Here is a 15589-nt window from a genome sequence, read left to right as displayed (position 1 = left end):
CTGGAAAACTATTATTGATTGTGGTCACTTTACCTATAAAAGCTCTTTGATAGGCTATGCATCACTTGTTGAAACAGGCATTTGCTAGAAGAATACATATTCTTTTTTTCCTCCAGTTGATAAAAACATCATTTTTCTGCAAATTGGACATAGTACCTATAACATGTGTGTCACCAAGAAGAGTTAACTTTTTTTCAGGAGGAGTATCTGGAATGTATTATGATTTGAAAACTTCATCCTTACCCCTTTGGAAATTCAGTTGGTATTGCAGCAGTGTTGCTCAGTGTAACATATATGGAATAAATATGGAAGTGTTCTTATGAGTATGCCATCCATTATCCCAGGAGTGAACGGGACATGCAAAGAGTAAGCAGTTGTTGAAATGAAACCAGCTTATATTTTCTCTATGACATCATAGCCGTCACCTTCCATGAAGCTGGAACAAAATACCTGACAAAGCAACTTATAGGCAAAAGTCTGTATTTTGACTTATTGTTCATGGGTACGAATCATATTGCAGGGAAGTTCTGACAGCTAAAATTTGAAGGCATTAGTCTCATTGCATCTACAGTCAGGAGGAAGATAGTAAGGCATGCTCGTGTTCAGCTAGCCTCATATTTTTATTAAGTACATGACCCAAGCACCTCATGCCATGCCCTATTAGTGCAGGTCTTCTCAACTCAATTAACACAATCAAGATGATAATTCTTCAGAGGTGCGTCAAGGGACCATCATAATCTACATAAGTTTTAAAGATATTCCTAGAGGCTGGCTCATAGGTGATTTTTAAATCATGTCATATTGACAGTAACACTTGCCATGACAGATGGTACACATTGTCATTTATTACCCTTCCACCCCATGATGATCCATCACACAGTCCCTTGCTGAATGCAAACATCACATGAACTTCTCATTCTCTCAGACCATAGATTACATAAAGGTATACTATTTATGTCATATAAAATGTGTGTTATTCTCATTCATCAGTAAAGAAGTGCTGGGCATAAAAAGAGGCAAACATATGCATACATACAATATTGCTTTATGAATGTAAATAAGAGGATAAAACTCCTTAAACTTTTAATTTGAGAGCTTTCAAAGTGAATGTTTATTAACTGTATATGAATTGATAATTCTAGAAATTCATGTATATTCAATGACAGTTGGAATACTGACTTTAGAAAAACTCTATTGAAGTGTTCATGTACTAAAAAAATGAAGGCTTCCTATAAAAGTGGTAGCAAAATATTACCTAATAATAAGTAATAGAAAAATTAAAATTAACAATAACCTTATGGAAATGATGATGAGTTTTATCATCAAATTATTTGTTTATTTATTTTTAAACTATTTATTATTAAACTATTATTAAACAATTTGTATTTTGTTCTTGTTTGGTTAATTAGTAGACTTTTGTCATTTCAAAATTTCATGCATGTTTGTAATATATTCTGCTTATTCTCCTTGAACACTCTAGTACTACTTTTGAATAAAATTTACTGTGATATTGAGTTTAAAATTTTGGTTTATATAGATGGCAGGGAAATGTGCTTCTATTCGATGTGTATGAGCTATTAAAGTTATGTATATGACTTCATTCTTTGATTTGATAAGTAATTATCTATGGTATTTGTGTCAAGAGCTGTGAATAATGCCATACAAAAGAAAGCCATTGTAACTAACAAAAAATATTTCTAAATATACTATTTGAAGTAATCAAAAAATCTTTTTAAACAATGTGTTGTTTAAATAATCTACTTTAGCTCCAAATCTTTAGATGTAAGTACATATCTCAGAATACCCGAAGAAATCAGAAAAGTAAAAAGGTATCACTTCTGTGTTAGGGGGTGGGGAAACAAATAAGAAGGGAACATTAGGGTACAAGTGATATTACTAGGGCAATTAGGAAAAGGTTGGGAAGGGATAATATAAAAACAGAGAGACGTGGACAAAACAACGGAACGGATCTGAAAAAGTGATAACAAAATTTACTATTAGCTATTTACCTAAAAGTACATTATAACACATGTTAAGTCTTTATATAAGTAAATACACTTATAAGTTTAAATGAATTGCTTTTATCTATGTTGACAATATTTCCCCTAAAAGCCAAAGACCACCTAACAAAACCCTCAATATTGGGCATGAAAAGCCATTTCTTGGTCCGTGTTGTTTAAAAACTCCCAAAACATACAGGCCATTATTACTGTTGTTAGCTACTCCCAGAGGTGGAAAGTACAGCTCTACTGCTAAAGACACCATGCACTTCAGACACAGAACACAGCGGCCCCTGAACTGGAACTGACCCAAATGCCTCTTCCCTGAGGACTAGATTTCACAGTAACAAATGGTATCATGCAATCTTTCAAAGGAAGGAAGTAACCAAAAGTCCTACCCGGTTATGATTCCTATGAACCAGAACAATAACCAATATACCTTAAGAATCTACATATAGTGGCACATATAACTTGGCTATAACTAACAATTCTTTAATGGTACTGAAGACCTATTCAACTAGAGTTAAATCATGGCTAGAACTGGAAATCTAGCCTACTAACAGGGCTAGTGAAGTCATGGAGCTTGAAGGAGAACATAGCACTACCACTTTAGAAAGTCAGCATGATTCCTAAGAACAACCTAAATCTTTGACCTTAAACTCACAGATAAGTAAAGGTTTTTTCCTCTCATTAAAGAAATTTTTGCTTTATATGTATGGGTATTGTTCCTGTTTGTATGCCTCTGCATCACATGCACGCAGATCAGAAAAGGTTATAGGATTCCCTATTACTGGAGTTGCAAAGTTGTAAACTGTCATGTGGGTCCTGTGAATTAACATGCACACTCCTGAAGAACAACAAGCACTCTTAACCACTAAGCTATACTCCAGTGCCAAGGAAACCTTTTGTGATAGATGGACACCATCATAGAACACTACGACCAATCAAAATTCAGAATTTGTAGCCCAGTCACCATGGATATATCTACAAAGCTGTTCGTTAGGCTCAGAGAGCGTTGTTGAAGAAGGGTAGAAAGATTACAAGGACCAGAAGATCAGGGAGTTTGCTGTCAGTCTTTGTTTTCTAGTAAAGCAAGAAGCTACACTCATAAAGCATCATCAACATTATCTGCCTAAGTATCAACTAGGTATGGACATAGATATGCCAAAATGGATAGGGGGAACAAGCAGGGGCCTCAAATATGCATGAAGAACTATAGGCAATTAAGAACTGTTGGAAATAGGAGATAGAATCTTCCCCATGAAAGAGCACCCAAGCTGGGTATCTAATACCAAGTGGTCATCCCTGAAAACACACATAGGATTAATCTTATATAGATTAAGCAGGTTATATTCAGTAATATAAATATACTGCATGTAAGAATAGTCAATGAAAAAAGAGGCCATAAATTAAAAATAAAAGAGGAACAAGGATTATATGGGAGGGTTTGGCAAGATGAAAGGAAAGGGAGAAGATGCTATTGTATTTGAATCTAAAATATAAATGGAAAATAAGTGTGAGCCTCAAAACACTCATTATAGCCCTTAAAAATAATAAAATCAGGTTTAGTGTCTTATTATTTGACAATACTAAAAAAGCATTACCAACAAAATTTTCTTAATGAGGATCAATGGCTTAGAAGAAAATGGGACATTGTCCTCTTGAAAATATGTTTTATCACTACTCCTAAAAGCACTGAAAATAATTTTGTGCTGAAAATTTCAGAAGTTAATAGGACTGCATTGAAGGTACAGTCAGGGAAATTTAATGCTAATGAGGAATGAGTTTTACATTTGCTGTCACCAATAGTTTTTCACTTGTATATTTTCTTAAAACCTATGCAAGAGAGTGGTTGATGAATAAAATCTACCTCTATATTATTTCCAAATGTTGTGTATTGAATTTAAAATACTAATTATAAGTAATAAAAGAAGTTTCTTTTAGTTATATTGCAATATGTTTTCAGTAATGATGTTACTGGTCTCCTGGATTTTAAGGCTGTCAAGAATAACAGATTTCCTTCACTAGACAGTGCTGGTTTTTTTCTTGGCATCATTGCAAAATTATTTCCATTTATCTGAAAGTTTGAGTTAAGTAAAATGTTTTCTTAATGATGACATACTCATGTGACCTAGCATTGGGTATAACTAGGAGCAAGAGGATTCAATTCACACTTGGAAAAACTTTCCAACTCTTAGCAATGTTTGATGGTGGTTTTCTGCCTTTATAGGATAGTCTAGTCACACATTGATGGCCGTGTTGGCATTCTGTTCATTGACAATCATTTAGTCCGTCTTTCATTCAAGATTATCTTTGGTGTTTTGTATGAAAAGGACTCCTATTAGCTCATGTATTTGATTATTTTATCCCAATTGGTAGAACTGTTTGGAAACGATTAAGAGTTCTGGGTTTGTTAGAGGAGATGCGATAACAGAGGGCAGACTCAGAGTTCCAAAAGGTTTTCACCATGGCTAAAGTCTCAGGCTTGTGGTGTGTCTCAAGATGTAATCTCTTAGCTATGGTTTCACTTCCATGCCTGTCTTCTTGCCTTCTGGATATTCCTGACTGTTGTGGACACTCACTCTTTGCAACTGTAAGACCCAAGTCAAATACTTTCTCTTGTATGTTGTCTTGGTCACCATGCTTTATTATAGATGATAGGAAAAATCATTGGCTCACCATCTGGTGGAAAAAAGTTAAGAATTTTTAAAAATGTATCTTAAAGATGTAATGTTCTAGGTAAAATACTGGTATAAGTTAGGCCTGATAACATTGTAAGTCTATTGATATGCAGTAAATTCTATGAGTAACTGGGAAATGACAGACAAATGGAGTAGCAATTATTAAAAGAGCAGTCATCTTGAAGAAATGACATCTGCATAGAACAATAAGTTGAGCAAAGTAAGAGTATTTGGGAGAGTCCCTGACACAGAAATGCTGCAGAAAAGTAGAAGAAAGCACACACAAAATTGAAGCTCCATTATGTCTAATTATTATATTTCACACTCTTAATTAACTTAGCTTTACAGAATGTCTTCTATCATCTATCTATCTATCTATCTATCTATCTATCTATCTATCTATCTATCTATCTTCATCATCATCATCTATCTATCTATCTCTATCTATCTATCTACTATGTATGTATGTACGTATGTATGCATCTATCATCTATCTATGTATATATATATATGTATCTATGTATCTATCATCTATCTATCTATCTATCTATCTATCTATCTATCTACTAGGTATGTATGTATGCATCTATCATCTATCTATGTATCTATCTATGTATGCATGTATCTATCTATCTATCTATCTATCTACTAGGTATGTATGTATGCATCTATCATCTATCTATGTATCTATCTATGTATGCATGTATCTATCTATCTATCTATCTATCTATCTATCTATCTATCTATCATGTACCATCTATCATATATATGTAGGTGAGGAGTTGAAATTGGAGATAAGAGTACATCTTGCTAAAATTGGTTATCTCTTTCTAATGGAGTTCCAACTCAGATTTTCAGCCTTAGTAACAGGTGTCATTACTACTGATCATTTTTCTTGTCTTCCTAAATGGTTCTATTTCTTTATTTTTGATCATATTACTTTAAGGTCCTAAAACATAGCACAAAATAAATAAGAAAGCAGTTGATATGCTAGCTTTGTTTTTCCTCTTTATTTAAAAATACATCTAACAAATAAGAATGAAATAGTACATTTTTAAATGGTGTTTATCAAAGTGAGAGTATTCTACTCATTTCTTAATTTATTGGACACTTTTGTGTTGTTTGGTGAGAGAGGGTTTTCCTGTGTAGCCCTGGATGTCATGGAACTCATTCTATAAACCAGACCAGCCTCATATTTAGAGACCAGCCTTTCTTTGTCAACCAACCAGGTGCTGGACTTAAAGCCATGGGCCACTACTGCCCTGGCTTTAAACAGTAATTTTTAAAATGCTTCCTTGAAAGTAGAGACTCATTATGATAGCCCTGGCAGGACTAGAATTCAATCTGTAGACCAGGCTGACCCTGAACTCAGCCAGAGTCATACGTGTGTCTAGGTATGTCTAAGTCAAGTGCTAGGCTGGAAAGGGTATGGTACTACCACTCAGCAAAGAGGCTAAATTAAAAACAACATTGTGAATGACTTTTAAACTTGGCAAGAAAGTTAAAAAACAGGAAAAGAAAGTTAATCATTTTATAAACACCTATAGCTACTTTAGCAAATAAAAATCCCAGTACTAGATCTGGTTTAATTCTTGATGAGTTACTAATGCCAGAAGCTCCTCAAACAACACAATCTCTTGTTCTTCTTTTGTTGCATACAGGAATAAATAGTAAACTTCCAGTGTTGAGGACACCACATACTTTAGAGTAAACATAGAACAATAACACTGTTAGTTCTTACAGTACTAGAAAGTAAGTTTAAACCAGTAGCCTCTGTTTGACAACTTGTACTCAGAGACAAGTTAAGAGAACAGATAATTCTACTATCTTGGTGGCACATGGGAAGATAGTGGCTTTGCAAAATTCTTTCAGAAGTAACATTGTGGTTTGTTCATTAAAAGTCATTTTTGTACCATTTCTCTAGTGTTAGGTAACAGAAACTTAAAAGAAGTGAGATAAAACATACACACAAGTATATACTTGAGCATATACTGCAACAAGAAGTTGTGTTGCACATTCAAATATTAACTGACTTTAGAGTTACTATTACATATTTCCTTTTCTCTAGTAATTATTGTTCTATTATATTTTTATAATGAATATTATTTTGTGGTTTTTTAAACTTTCATTTATGTATAAAAGCATATATATATATATATATATTGACTTTCCTTTGATTATTGGTAGTTTTGAAAGTTATTTTTTCAATTAATTTTTATTCTTATGCAACAATTTTATTTTTAAAGTAATTATGCTCAAAGCATTTGTCAGATGGAAGTTAACACTCCTACATAATTACTTTAAAAAATCTGAATATCTGGGTCTTGTGAATTTTGAAGTACTTGAACCACTATGTTTATTAAACCTGTCAAGCAAGAAATGCTATTAAAAATATAGCATTAGATGACGCACAAAGGCTAATGGTTAAATTTTCTCAGTTCCTGTTCATTTAATATGTTATAAAATGTTGAGGTACAAAAATAAACATTTATTTGTAGCCGTAACTGACAGATTCTTCCATGGTGTCTAATCGAGTATATAATTAACTAAAATAACAAGCCCAGAAATATGTAATTGTAGCACAATATTTGCTATTGGGAGCTGTTAAAGTGCCATGCTCCCTGCTGCTATACATAGTATTAATATTAAGTATATTCTGGCACATTTACCCTCTATCAAGAAAACCAAGTAAAAATAAAAATATTCATTCACTCATGGAATTTATCTCCTTTTATGTGCAGGTTTTCTGTTATCTTCTATGCAAAGGTAGAATTAATATTTTAAATAATTATTTTTCTTGTTATGCTAAGAAATTTTAGATTATGAATACTTGTACAAAAGTCAATGGAATTTGCCAGTAGATTAATATAAATTTTGAACGAAGGACATGTGAATGGCTTAAAATATTTAAATAGGTCCTCTGTCTCTATCTCCATCCATCGCCAGATGAAGGTTCTATTATGATATGCAAGATATTCGTCAGTGTGGCTATACGATAAGGCCAGTTCAGGCACCCTCTCCTTTGCTGCCCAAGGAACAAGCTGGGGACATCTCCTTGGACATCTGGGAACCCCTCTACAGTCAAGTCTCTTGCCAACCCTAATATGGCTCCCTTAATTAACATATCTACTTTCCTGCTCCCATATCCACCCTTCCTCCATCCCAACCATCCCATTCCCCCAAGCTCTCCCCAATCCTCTCCTTCTCCCTTCTCTCTCCCCATCTCCCCTTACCCCCACCCCAGTGCTCCCAACTTTTGCCTGGCAATATTGTCTCATTCCAATATTCAGGAGGACAACTATATGTTTTTCTTTGGGCTCACCTTCTTATTTAGCTTCTCTAGGATTACGGATTATAAGCTCAATGTCCTTTATTTATGGCTAGAATCCACTTATGAGTGAGTATATACCATCTTCATCTTTTTGGGTCTGGATTACCTCACTCAGGATAGTGTTTTCTATTTCCATCCATTTGCATGCAAAATTCAAGATGTCTTTGTTTTTTTACTGCTGAGTAATACTCTAATGTGTACATATTCCACACTTTCTTTTTCTTTTCTTTTTCTTTTTTCTTTTTTTTTGTTTTTTTCAAGAAAAGGGTTTCTCCGTCCACACTTTCTTTATGAGCTCCCAAGGTCCAAATGAGGAGCAGAAGGAGGGAAAACATGAGCAAGGAAGTCAGGACCGCGAGGGATGCACCCACCCACTGAGATGGTGGGACTGATCTAATGGGAACTCACCAAGGCCAGCTGGACTGGGACTGATGGAGCATGTGATCAAACCGGACTCTTTGAATGTGGCTGACAATGAGGGCTGACTGAGAAGCCAAGGAAACTGAGTTTTGATTCTACTGCATTGACTGGCTTTGTGGGATCCTAGTCTGTTTGGATGCTCACCTTCCTAGACCTAGATGGAGGGGGGAGGACCTTGGACTTCCCACAGGGCAGGGAACCCTGACTGCTCTTAGGACTGGAGAGGGAGGAGGGAGGGTAATGGGGGGAGTGGGAGGGAAATGGGAGGAGGGGAGGAGGTGGAAATTTTTAATAAAAAATATTTAAATGGAGCAACTAGGGTTACTGGGACTAGTCAAATAAAATGTGGGAAATTGTTGGCAAATGTTTTTGCATGGAACAGTGAAACAATAGTTGAACAGGGATTCATTGAGAGCTTCCATTAGGATAGTTTTTGTGAATCACTAGATACATGAGTTCAGTGTTCAGAGAGATCTGGTTTGTTAATATGTGTTTGATGATATTTGAATGGACACAAAACCTATCGGATGGGATGTGACAATATCACTCACAAAAAATAGGCTACAAAGAGGACAAAGATTAAATACTATACTGAAGAGGGAAATCCAAAAGAAGAAAATCAATGCAAAATTGATATTTTAAATTTCAACTGAAGCAAACAAAATTGAAGTGGTAGTAAGCAACCTCACCGGGTGAGTGTTTGGTAAAGAAAAGAAAAATACAGGTTGATAATTTGTTTTATTAAAATTAGATTGATTATTTCAGGAGAAATCTTATTTTGGTAAGAAAACTTACCAAGGTATGTATTCTTAAGCTTGTAAGTAGCTAACATACTGGTGGGTATGCTGTTGTGACAGATTTCTAAAAATTATTGACCTTCTTTAATAATTTATTTCAATTCATCAGTATTTGGCAACCACTATCCAACTCTGCTTGGCTGTAGGAATATAATGATTTTCTATTACATTTTACCTAATGTAAGTGGAATTTTACAGAATTTCACTGTGTTCTATGCTCATTCACTTGGTATAAGGATTTCAAATTTTATCCATAGTGCTATGTGCTTCACACCACTTTTCTAAGAAATAAAAATTTTGCAGTATGAAAGAATTTTTAAGTATTGCTATATATGAAAGGACTTATTTATTGATTATTTTTATTGAGCTCTACATTTTTCTCTGCTCCCCTCCCTACCTCTCCACTACCCTTCAACCCTCTCCCAAGGTCCCCATGCTCCCAATTTACTCAGGAGATCTTGTCTTTTTCTACTTCCCATGTAGATTAGATCTATGTAAGTCTCTCTTAGGGTTCTCATTGCTGTCTAGGTTCTCTGGGATTGTCATTTGTGGGTTGGTTTTCTTTGCTTTATGTTTAAAAATCACTTATGGGTGAGTGCATGTGATAATTGTCTTTCTGTATCTGGCTTACCTCATTCAAAATGATGTTTTCTAACTCCATCCATTTGCCTGAAAAATTCAAGATGTCGTTATTTTTTTCTGCTGTGTAGTATTCCATTTTGTAAATGTACCACATTTTCCTTATTCATTCTTCAGTCAAAGGGCATTTAGGTTGTTTCCAGTTTCTGGTTATGACAAACAATGCCGCTATGAACATAGTTGTACACATGTCTTTGTGCCACAATTGAGCATCCTTTGGATATATACCCCAACATGGTATTATTGTGTCTTAAGGAAGGCTGTTTCTTAACTATTGTTATATCCATAGACTAGTAGGTTCTTTCCACACTTTGGGTATTATAAACAGTGTTGCAATAAACATGTGTTTATTCTATTCAAAATCCTAATTGCTGCAATGTTGGCAATATATGGAACTTCTAAATCATAGAGAAGTGGCCATTTTCAACTTTTTAAGTATCTCTGTAACCCATATACTAATTTCTATAAAGTTTTTGCAATGAGTATACAATTTTGCATTTCTGTCTGTGGTGTGCAAAAGGTCTCATTTTCACCAATATTTACTATTTTTGTCTGTTTTCTCCATTGTGTTTCAGTTGTTATCTTGATAGATTTATCTAGAGGTAATACCTATTTTTTTTTCTTTTATGAGATAAACATTTGTCATTTCTCAGATGGTTACTTGCATGTTATTTTCATACTTAGCCTATTTTTGGTCGTTTTATGTGATGGAGAGCATGAAAATGAAGGCCTGCCATAGATCCTGGCCACTCACATGCTTCCTGAACTGTTACTCCACCCTCAGTCCACTCTATTTGGATGATTACTTCTTTCACTGTAGAGCTGTAAAAAGTCTTATATATTTTGGAAATTAATATGTTTTGTCATATAGAATTTGCATAATTTTATTTCTATTCACAAGTTCCTTTTTTGTTTTCTCTAAGTATCCCCCTGAGTGCCAGCCCAGTCTCCTGGTTCCCAGGCAGATATTGTGCTATTTATTTTAATGTAGTCTCACTTGTATATTTTTGCTTTGGTGATCTGTGCTTTTGGCATCATATACATGAGATTGATGCCAAGATCAACAACGTGAAGCTTTCCCCTGTGATTTCTTCTAGCTATTCAGTGTGAAGTGTTATATTTCTATTTTAAATAAATTTTGAGTTGCTTTTTATATGGTACAAAAAAGCGTTCCATTTTAATCTTCTACAATCTGTGTATTGATTCACAGTAGCTATTCACCCCTTGTTTATTATAGAAGTTTTGTTGAAGAATCTGTTCACTGCAGATGCATGGGTTTTTCTTTATTGCTGTTTGTTTCTTTGGTGCTTTACTTTTGTTTATGCTAGTATCAGATTGTTTTCTTAGGATAGTCTTTGAAAGTATTTCTAAATTCTGAGGTTTGCTGCCTCTAGTTCCTTCTTTGACTCCATGGCTTTTTATAAATCCATAGGGATTAAAGTTATCCATTGTACATATGTGTGTATGTGTGTATATGTTTGTGCACGTGTGTGTGTGTGTTTGTGTGTATGTGTGTAGGAACACTATCTTAAGAATGTCTTTAATTTGTTGATATCTCACAATATGGAACTTAAAACACCAGGAGACCTCCTGATCCATGAAGAAAGAATAAATATCTACTTATGCCTTAATTAAGATTTTACTTTTTCAGTTTTTCATATACTGATTCTAGAATAAATTCATTTTTATATATTTTATACATTCTTGTGTTATTGGAAATTGAGTCTGTCTCCCAATTATATGTTCAAGTATATCTTAGTGTAAAACAGAGAAGGAAGGAAGAAAAGAAGAAAGAAAGAAGGAAGAAGGAAATAATTATGTGTGTTGACCCTGTGTATTGCAGCTTTACTGAATTCAGATTTGTTCCATAAATATATTAATGGTGTCTTTAAAGATTTCTATGTGTAAAACCATGCGAAATTTTCATATATGGATAATCTAGGGTATCTAGTGTCATTTTAAATAAAACTACATTTTATTTAGATTGAAAACTATAAAAATATAAAGTATCTTGGGGGTAACTCTAACCAAATAAGTGAAAGACCTGTATGACAAGAACTTTAAATCTTTAAAGAAAAAAATTGAAGAAGATATAAAAAAATGAAAAGATCTCCCATGCTCTTAGACAGGTAGGATCAACATACTAAAAATGTCAAAAGCAATCTTACCAAAAGCAATCTACAGTTTAATGTAATCCTCATCAAAATCCCAATGTAATTCTTCACAGACCTTGAAAGAATAATACACAGCTTCATATGGAAAAACAAAAAATCCAGGTCAGCCAAAACAGTCACGCACAATAAAGGAACTTCTGGAGGCATCACCATTCCTGATTCCAAGCTCTACTTAAGCATTCTAGTAATTAAAACAGCTTGATATTGGAGAAAAACAGACAGGTGGATCAATGGGATTGAATTGAAACCCCTGACATTAATTCATGCACATATAGACACCCGATTTTTTACTAAAAAAAAAAAAACAGAAAGGAACAATGGAAAAAAGAAATATCTTTAACAAATAATGCTGACATACTGGATGTCAACATATAGAAGATCGCAAATAGATCCATATCTGTCATCTTTCACAAAACTCAAATCCAAATGGATCAAGAATCTCAACTTGAAGCCAGTTTCATTGAACCTGATAGAAGAGAAAGTGGGAAATATTCTTCAACACATTGACACAAGAGACCACTTCCTAAATACAACACCAGTAGTACAGACTCTGAGAACAACAATCAATAGATGGAACCTCCTGAAACTGAAAAGCTACCATAAGGCAATTAACATGGTAAACAAAACAAAAACAACACCCTACAGAATAGACAACTATCTTCACCAACCCTACATCTGACAGAGGGCTGAACTTCAAAAATATATAAAGAGCGTAAGAAACTAGACAACAAAGTACCAAATGACTTGATCGGGGGAGGGGGAGGGAAATGGGAGGCGGTGGCGGGGAGGAGGCAGAAATCCTTAATAAATAAATAAATTTAAAAAAATGGGGTCAAGAGCTAAACAGAAAATTCTCAACAGAAGAAACTCAAATGGCTAAAAGACATTTAAAGACTTGCTCACCATCCTTAATCATCAGGGGATTACAATTCAAAATGACTTTGAGATACCATCTTACAATAGTCAGAATGACTAAGATTAAAAATACTGGGAACAGCTTATATTGGAGAGGATGTGATCAGGGAAACACTCCTCCAGTGCTGTGGGGAGTGCAAAGTTGTACAGCCATTCTGAAAATCATTATGGTGGTTCCCAGAAAACTGGGAACCAATCTATCTTAAGACCCAGTGATATCACTCTTGGGTATATACCTAAAGAATACTCAATCATACCACAAGATCACTTGCTCATCAGTATTCATAGCAACATTATTAATAATAGCCAGAACTTGGAAACAACCTAGATGACCCTCAACTGAAGAATGGATAATGAAAATGTGGTACATTTACACAATGGATTATTACTCAGTTGTTAAAAACAGTAACATGAAGTTTGTAGGGCAATGGATAGAACTTGGAAAAAAAACCATCATGAGTGAGATAACCCAGTCTCAGAAAGACACCCATGCATTGCACTCACTCATAAGTGAATATTAGATATAAAACAAGGATAACCAGACTGCAATCCACAGCTCCCGAGAAGCTAGAGCCTTCTTCTTCCAATAATTGATGAAACCAGATGCAGAGATCCACAACCAAGCATCAGGCTCAATTCTGGAAATCCTCTGTCTGGGTCTGACTTCATCATGAAGCATAGGTGAATTTACCTGAGCAAAAGCCTATGAAATGCGGATCCATCAAAGGACTGAAAACAGCAACAACCAAGTGTGGAGAAACAGACCTGGCTCTGCCATTTGCTTGTTTCTTTAAGTTCCTTCCATGCTGACAAAATGTACACCAAAACCTGCTTGCTGAGCTGACAAACCTCCAGTAATTTCTGTGACTGTCCAACACACAGTTGGATTTTTTTTCTTTTGCAGCACTGAGGTATGAGTCTAGGGCTTTTACATGCTAGGAAGTGCTCCATCACCAAGCTATGCCCCAGCCTCCCCCTTTTCTTTACATCGTATCTCACTATAGAGCCCAAACTGACCTAAAGTTTGTGATCCTCATGCCTCTGCCTTTGAAGTGCTGCAACCACGGATTTTAAACACCTATAACTACAAGTCAAGTCAATAGTGTCTTTCATCATAACACATTAAATCTTTCTCTCACAAAATTTATTTTCCAAAGACCTGCTTATTAAAAAAATATTGAAGTTTATCCTGAGTTAGCGTTTGAAGATGACACAAATTTAACAACCAAACTTGAAATTCAAATGATACTTCCAGGGAAGTTCCAGAGGGTCCAGCAAGGTGACCTGGGATCTCAGTTAACCTGAGAGTTACTATAGACATACTCTCAGTGTTTCAACAATGGAGGACATTATTCAGGAACTTAGAGATATAGTTTCTGAAGAGCACCCTGAAAATGTGTATTCCTGGTACCCTCAGTGATGGGCAGCTCAAATTCAACACAAAGGGGAGGTGGGGAGAGAAAAGAGAAGGGGAGGATGGGGGGAACTTGGGGAAACAGGATGATTGGGATAAAGGAAGGGTGGATAGGGGAGCAGGGAAGCACAACTCAAGTTAAGGGAGCCACCTTAGGGTTGGCAACCTTAGGGTTGAACCTAGAGTGGCTCCCAGGAGCCCAAGGCGATGTCCAAAGTTAGTTCCTTGGGCAGCTGAGGATAGGGAACCTGAAATGACATTATCCTATAGCAATACTGATGAATATCTTGCATATCATCATAGAATCTTCATCTGGTGATGGATGGAGATAGAGACAGAGACCCACACTGGAGCACTGGACTGAGCTCCCAAAGTCCCAATGAGGAGCAGAAGGAGGGAGAACATGAGCAAAGAAGTCGGGACCACGAGGGATGCACCCACCCACTGAGACAGTGGAGCTGATCTATTGAGAGCTCACCAAGACCAGCTGGACTGTGACTGAAAAAGCATGGGATAAAACTGGACTCTCTGAACATGGCGAACTATGAGGGCTGATGAGAAGCCAAGGACAATGGCACTGGGTTTTGATCCCACTTCATGTTCTGGCTTTGTGGGAGCCTAGCCAGTTTGGATGTTCACCTTCCTAGAAATGCACGGAGGGGGGAGGACCTAGGACTTACCACAGGGCAGGGAAATCTGACTGCTCTGTGGACTGGAGAGGGAGGGGGAGAAGGGTGGGAGGAGGGGGAGAAGGGTGGGAGGAGGGGGAGAAGGGTGGGAGGAGGGGGACGGAAATGGGAGGCTGGGAGGAGGAGGAAATTTGTTTTTTTTCTCTTTTCTCAATAAAAAAAAGTTAAAAAAAAAAGAAAGACAATACATTTCTTAAAATCTACATTTCAAGCTACAATGGATGTTTTGGATTCTTATTTCCTACTCGGGATTAGAAATTAAAGTAATGTAACTTGTCAGCCTAGATGTTGTAGAAAGGACAGATTTTGTTTATGGGTCCAATGGTAAGCATCTCAAATATGTTAGAAAAAAATAAAATGCTCTTTTCTATTGCTGAACTCAGTCTATGTGGAGAAATGAGAATTAAGTCAAAGTCTAAAATGAGAAATTGGAATAGACTGACATTCTAAGAATCTTTTCTTGTTAAATAAAGTAAATTGATTTGGATAATAGAAGAAGATTCATTTTGCCAATAAGGTCAGTGTTCTA

The sequence above is a fragment of the Microtus oregoni genome, unplaced genomic scaffold, assembly GCF_018167655.1.
Source record: "Microtus oregoni isolate MIOR12 unplaced genomic scaffold, Mior012 000131F_ref0000151, whole genome shotgun sequence".
NCBI classification, from domain to species: Eukaryota; Metazoa; Chordata; class Mammalia; order Rodentia; family Cricetidae; genus Microtus; species Microtus oregoni.
The sequence above is the reverse complement of the archived record's forward strand: the minus strand, read 5'-3'. Positions refer to the sequence as shown.